The 6,797-nt window shown below is 42.4% G+C and overlaps 1 long non-coding RNA gene across 1 annotated transcript; it reads left to right on the plus strand.

Annotated features, from left to right (window-relative positions):
- Positions 1-1,030: 1,030 nt before the first annotated feature.
- LOC146963588 (uncharacterized) lies at positions 1,031-3,100 on the plus strand. The gene is made up of 3 exons (XR_015034760.1): positions 1,031-1,304; positions 2,554-2,608; positions 3,015-3,100. It is a non-coding gene; the product is annotated as an uncharacterized LOC146963588 (long non-coding RNA).
- Positions 3,101-6,797: the final 3,697 nt, after the last annotated feature.

Raw genomic sequence — 6,797 nt, forward strand, 5'->3', positions numbered from 1 at the left:
CAGCAGTTACTGAGCAACATTATCATTCATTTGGAGTGCTGAGACTGATGAATTAATCATTCTTTTTTAGCTCTGTTATGGTCTCAACTCTTGAAGGAAATGTTTGTATCTTAACCTGCTTAATACCTGTTTACATTTATATTTGCGGGTGGACGCAGGTTTTACTAATAAAAGCGACTTGGCACAGCAGGCAGTGTGTTTGGAGATAAATAAAGAGAGGTTTTTCCCACACAGTTGTCACTTGATTTTGGTGTTATAAAAACACTAATGACATCAGAGGACCTTTTAATACAACCAATTGGTTGACTAATGTAATGACCTGTGCTGTGCTGAAGTCCGATTTTGGTATTTTACTAACTTCCAGTGACAGAGGAGCTGTTGTTTACTTCCTCCAGTCTATGGATGTTAGAGATCTGATCACAGCTGCTTTGTGTTTTTCTGTTTCTTGTTTCTGTCTAATTTTAGTGCGCTCCCCACAGTGCGATACCTTTGCTTCCTTTTCAACGATGCTGCACAAACTGCTGCATCTAAATAAAACACTGGGAACTAACTGCCAAGGTGGCAAGCAGACTGCAAGGTGGTGTTTAGCTTGGACAAGGACTTCCACCCACCTTATGTAATTTCAGTTTATTTGTTTAAACAGTGGTACTGCAGTGTCGTGGCAGGTCAGGCCATGCAGCGATGTCCACTCCGCACGATAACAACTCAAGTGCTGGGCTCTGTGCCAACAGATGAATGTCATCCAACGGTGGAGCAAGCATTTAAGGATAAGGATCTCCTCTCTGTACGGTCACTTTTAGTGGTCAAATTCATATGTGAAAAGTGAAGCCCGCCGCCCTCCAACCCCTCTGCAGGCTGCAAAGGCAGCGCTGTTATCTGCAGCTGCAGATTTGGCCCGGGGGGTTGAGAGTCGACGGCTGGGATGTTGTCTTCTCTCACAGTTCGGCTCATGGTTTGTGTGGGTTGGTTATCTGATGACACCTTATAATCCTTCACACAAGTATCCCTATATGGTGTCTTCTACAATCCTTACCCACACAGCAGGAGACTCCGACGCGGATCCGCATTCAAGTCACCAAACCCGCGTGACTGTCACATTCGTTTGGCCGCCGCCTAGAGGATCAGCCCCGCCTCCAGGCAGAGCCGTTATTCTACCGTCAAACAGCGGATCCCGAACGGACCCGTGTCGGACGTGTGGACACGGACGCGCCTTTACTGTAACGGTCGAACACAGTAGTCCACACCGAGCCGAGACTAGAGGAGTCATCTTTCTTTGCTGGGACACGGTTGTGCTGAAGCCTCTAGTAAGTTTATTGATTTATTGATGTATTGCGACATTCACAGTAAACATTGGCCTTTGTGTTTTTAATCGTCATGTATATTAATGCTTGTAATGACGTTGTTTGATATTAGCACTGTTAGAACTTTTGTAGTTTTGTGCAACAGGCTAGGTTAGCTTCTAGCTGAGATGTGATGATGCACGTCTGTAGCTATTTTGTTTTAAAATGGGATAGCAATTTCGGGAGAATATGTTGTGGTTGTGTGACTAAAAAAACACACATTGTTATTTGGTAACGTTATGGTTATCTGTTTTAATGTATCGCAGCTGTTATGCTGTGTAACGTTAGCCTATGCTAGCGGTAACTTATGTAACTTAGCTGCTATTTCTCCGACCTCGACCTCCCATTTCCTCGATTTAAGTAGGCTATGCCCGGTGTTCCGACTCCCAGTAATTACGAGTCGCCCTCTTCATACACATTACGGTGTTTTTTTTTTTTAAATAATTATTTTCTTTTCTTTTAAACCAACTAGCCGTTAGCGGCTAGTTAGCCGGCTAGTTAGCCGCTAACGGCTAGTTAGCCGCTCGGCTTTTATTTAAAAAATAAAAAACACCGTAATGTTTATGAAGAGGGCAACCAACTCCAACGTTACGGAGTTTAGAATGACTTTTTTTAAGCCTCTCTTTGCTCCTCATGTCGTAATTCTCCGTGACTGTTCGCTAGCCGAGCGGCTAACGGCGCTGTTGTACTGTATATCAGCACGGGTGTGATTCGGTCGTAGGCACGAGGCCGCACACCCGTGCTGATATACAGTACAACAGCACTCCCTCTGCCTTTATTCATCCCACGAAGGGGAAATTCACAAGTTTCAGCAGCAGTACAAACACACTCACACATGCCATGCACACTGGCAATATTAATGTTTAAGCTTGTCAGTGCTTTATGATGATTAATATATGCTGAGAAACAAGATAAAATTGTAAATCAAGCAGGAAAGACCAATAATTTGTGTTTAATGAATCAAATATAATCAGATATTGTTTTGGTCATAAATAGGCTATGTTTAATTCGCTGGGGAGGGAGGGGCGGGCACACAGCTTTTCTTTTTTTTAAACTTTTTTTTTTAAATAGTGAGGGCTGTCATTTTTGCTTAGCTTAAGTCAACTAAAGTTAGCTATTTTGTGTCTTCTATGTCCTGCCTTGAGTTTATGTTGTCTACACACCCACATACTTGACTTTTTTTTTCAACATTTTTTCTATTTTTACTGTGCAGATAATCCTCCAGCTATGCCAATATTTGACATGTCTCTGGGTGCTGCTGTGTAGTGGTGAGTATTAGCCTACTATTCAATTGCTTTTGTTGGTTTTCGGGATGCACATTTTGAATTTTTTTCTGACTGATGATAACCAACGCTTGTTAACCGATATGATTACAATGCTCTCGGGGGCGATCACTTTTTCTCTTTTGCGCAGCTCTGTTGTAACAGGTGATGCAGATCGATGTCCCTGTAGGCTACATTTGTTGTCTGGCCTTCTTTTATGATATTATTCCTTTTTTTAATATTGTGAGTAAAGATAATTACTGCAAGTCCTATTGCCTTTAAGATTCTAATGTTCATTTTTTTTGTTGAAACTATTTTGGAGAGATATGTCTAATAATCAGTCTTCATTACAACACAAAAATAATATGGCACCACAAACTAAACCAATTTCCATTTGTCTTTCTTTCTCTAGTGAATGTGGCAGTGTAAAGGGTGTTCAGTTGCTGTGCAATATTTGACATGTCTCAGGGTGCTGTGTCAAAGGCTCTGCAGTAGTGGTGAGTATTACTAAATCAGTTGTTGTTTTCTGAGTTTATTGTTTTTTTTTTCATTTATGTATATTATTTTTAAACAATTACTCAGTAATGAAAAAGAAATAGGGGGCATCATTGCACCAATGGATGAAGTAAATATATTCTCTGGGTTGGGGGTGTAACAACTGATTGTCTTCAAGACAAAAATGCCTTTTACCAGGACAAATGAGAATTTTCACAGAGATGAACTCAAACAACACAACTTCTCCTCTGCTTTTCTGCCGTAGGATGAATGACGTGGATCTGGGAAGAGAAATGCGTCCTAAAGACCCTCTGCGTTTTACCTGAATGAGGACCCGGAGAATCTATTGAGAGTATGTGGTAAGTATTACTTAGGTTTAGTATGTTGAGATGTTATCTTTCGTATTTTATATAAACTTTAAAACATCTACTCATTGTAATTACTTTACAGTCAGCTAAGTTGTAGGATAATATGGTAGTGCTCTTAATATCAAAGTGTGTGTTTATTTTTCATTAAAAGGATAGTTCGGGTCTTTTGATATCTATCTATACCCTTGTTTTAGCACAGAGCTAAAGGGAGAGCTTTATGAACCTGATGTGATGCTGAACCTCATCAGATGGAGTTCCATAGACTGTAGGAAAGAGGATTAGAGCAGAGAAGAGTGATCGTTGCAGCGCAGTCCATGGTGGAAGATCAGACCAACAAATATACAGACAGACAGCGTGCATCACCTCCAAGGATGGTGCTGCTGGAAAAAAAAAAGAACAGCACTCCTCTGCAGCCAGCTGACGTGTAGCTCACCTGCAGCTGTCAGAGGATCCTCGCTCTTATCTTTAGCCTGGCGTTTGATGCACTTTGTTCAACATGTGAAGATCTAACCACCATCTGACCACCGGTCAGCTGAGCCAGCTAACAGAGTGGACGTGGCTGGTGTGTAGGCTCGCTATTTTATAACGGCAAGAAAAAATAATCGTCCTGATAGTGTGTACATTTGTCCGGCTGATCTTCCATCACGGACTGCGCTGCATTACTGATCATCACCCGGTCACCCTGTCTGTCACAGCTGCAGCTGTGGTCTAACTTCAGCTTGTTGCTTCCCTGTCCCTCCTCTCTGTGTCTGCCGTTCTAACTCCATCTGACGAGGTTCAGCATCACATCAGGTTCATAAAGGTCTCCCCTTGGCTCTGTGCTAAAACAAGGGATGGCTTCATCACTTGTGTCATAATCAGATTACGTGAACTATCCGACAATAAACTCCATGAAACAGCTGATGGAAATGCGCACAGCCCGTCTAGAGGCGGCAGCGCGCAGTGATACGGAGGGAGAGAAAAATAGCAGCAAGCGATTGTGAGGTCAGACTTTTTTGTGGACAACGGTTTTGTGATGCAAATGTATCACTCTTTTGAACGCATATTGTTTTGAGAAGTAAAACGCTTTATTTTCGTGACCCCAGCCAACTAACCGGACTACATTCGTCAGCACCGCAAACTCTCAAAGTGTGAGAGAGAGAATTAAACATAGCCTATTTATTATCAGTTACTATGACCAAAACAATATTTGATTCGTTAAACATAAATTGGTCTTCCCTGTAGGATTTGTTTTATTTACAATCTTATTTCTCAGCATATAGGCCTATTAATTATCATGACAACAATAAAGCACTGACGAATAAGCCTAAACATTGATACAGGACTCTGTAACACAAACTCATCACACATTCATGCTCTCCCTGTCTGATCATCTGAGAAGCAGACAGTCTGAGGTTGAAGTTTAGGTGACACTGTGACAGGTCTCTGTACATCTTGACCACATGTCAGCTGTCAGCTGGTCAGCTGTAGTAGAGGAGAACTCAGCTGTTTTCAGCTCCACCGCACGTAGCGTTTTTTTTTTTTTTTTAGGAGCTCCGGTATATTGCGGCTTTATGCGGGAGGACACGCGATAAACTACAGCTGATCCAATGTATTTATCTGAGCTTGGTCACCGTGAGAGGCGCTTTGAGCTGCGTTCATATTAAGTTACACCTGACGCAGGACAGGGCATTTTGACAGGTCTGCGCTCACATCAGCTGTGTTTATTTACCCTCACCCTGTCACATAAGCGATCAGCTGTTTTTTTTGTTTTTTTTAACGTTTGATGTCTTTTTTTCTTTTTGCTCGAAATTAAACATGGTATGACCTTGACTCCCTATATATCTGTCTGTTTGATTACAGGTGCTGTAAGAAAAAATACAGTGACAGGTCAGCCACAGATGACGATGGTGACCAAACACGCCATCCACCTTGCGGCAGATTGTGCAGCGAGGAGACGTGTCCCGCCTCCATCCACGCGAGAACCCCAGTAGCATGTACTTTAAAAGAATAAACAATATTTGTATTGAACTTCTTGTCGTTCACCAGTTATTCATTTTCTGATATTTTAGCTTCACATTTCATTGAAGTTGTAGCCTCATTTTGTACAGTAAATTGATGTCTTGACTTCAACCTTTTCTGTATATTGACAATAGTGTTGGGTTAAAAATGCAAGGCAATGCAGATTTAAGCTTGGTGTAGAAGTCTAGGCTAGGCATAGTTATAGTTTTAGTTTAAGCTATTTTATGGAGATTTTGAAAATGATGAACGGGTCCAAAACGGACCCGGGCCAGAGGTTTTTTTTGCGTCCGTTTCGGATCCGCGGCGGATTTGCGTGTCCCGAACGGACCCGGGCCAGAGGTAATTTATAAGTCCGTTGCGGGTCCCAAACGGATCCGGGCCAGAGGGTTATTATGAGTCTGTTGCGGATCCGCGGCGGATTTGCGGGCCCTGAACGGACCCGCCGCGGAGGTATGATTTAAATCGCGGATGCGGACCGGATGCAGCGCGGATCCAGGACGGGTCCGCGATCCGCCTTCGTTGCGGATCCGTCACAGAGAGCAAGTGGACTCCGATACGGGTCCGTTTCGCGGGTCCGTTCCGGAAGCCGCGCTACATCCGCGGCGGGTCCGCGGCGGACTCCTTTTGCTATGTGGGTAACTTTGAGGCTTTTCAGTGGATTACACTAAAAAAATAGGGTCAGTAACCTTTCTGCTCTTCATCTTAACGGTACCATCTCTAAAGGGACTTTTTTTTTTTTTTTTGCTTTGCTTTTCCAAAACACTACACACCCACTTGGCATATTTTCTTTGTGTGACCTGAGATGTACCAGTTAATAACTCAGAAACCCAGTCAATCTATCCTCTTTAACATTTTATTATCTATTTTATCAAAGCAGAAGTCTTAAGTGTGACTTTCACTTTTGATGATAATAGAATTTGCTCCCATGCCAGCAATTATTTTTGAGGGAGTTGCTGCCAGTTGCTTCCATTTGCACATTTTAGCACATACATCACCACAGGAGGTCATGAATAGCAGAATAGTCTCAGCAATTCTCCATTGCTTTTACTTTGAAGTAATGTCATTTAGACCTGTAATATATATCAAAACAATTTCTGGGAAAATAGCATTTAATTCCTCAGTATACGGTCATTTATAATAAACAGGCATGTTTTTAGCTCTGGTGTTTGTTACAACAATTTATATTGAGCCTGGGGAAGAAAAGAACTAAAAGCCTGAATGCTGGTGGTTACAGCCGATTCCCAAGGCTGCCAGTGTTGTAGGTTGACTGCTCCTGAGTTCCTCTGGAGGTGTGTGTGTTTAAAAAAGCACCGAAAACATTCTGCCGCTGT

The sequence above is a fragment of the Trachurus japonicus genome, chromosome 22 (assembly GCF_045865225.1).
Source record: "Trachurus japonicus isolate A0001 chromosome 22, Traja_1.0".
In the NCBI taxonomy this organism is placed as follows: Eukaryota; Metazoa; Chordata; class Actinopteri; order Carangiformes; family Carangidae; genus Trachurus; species Trachurus japonicus.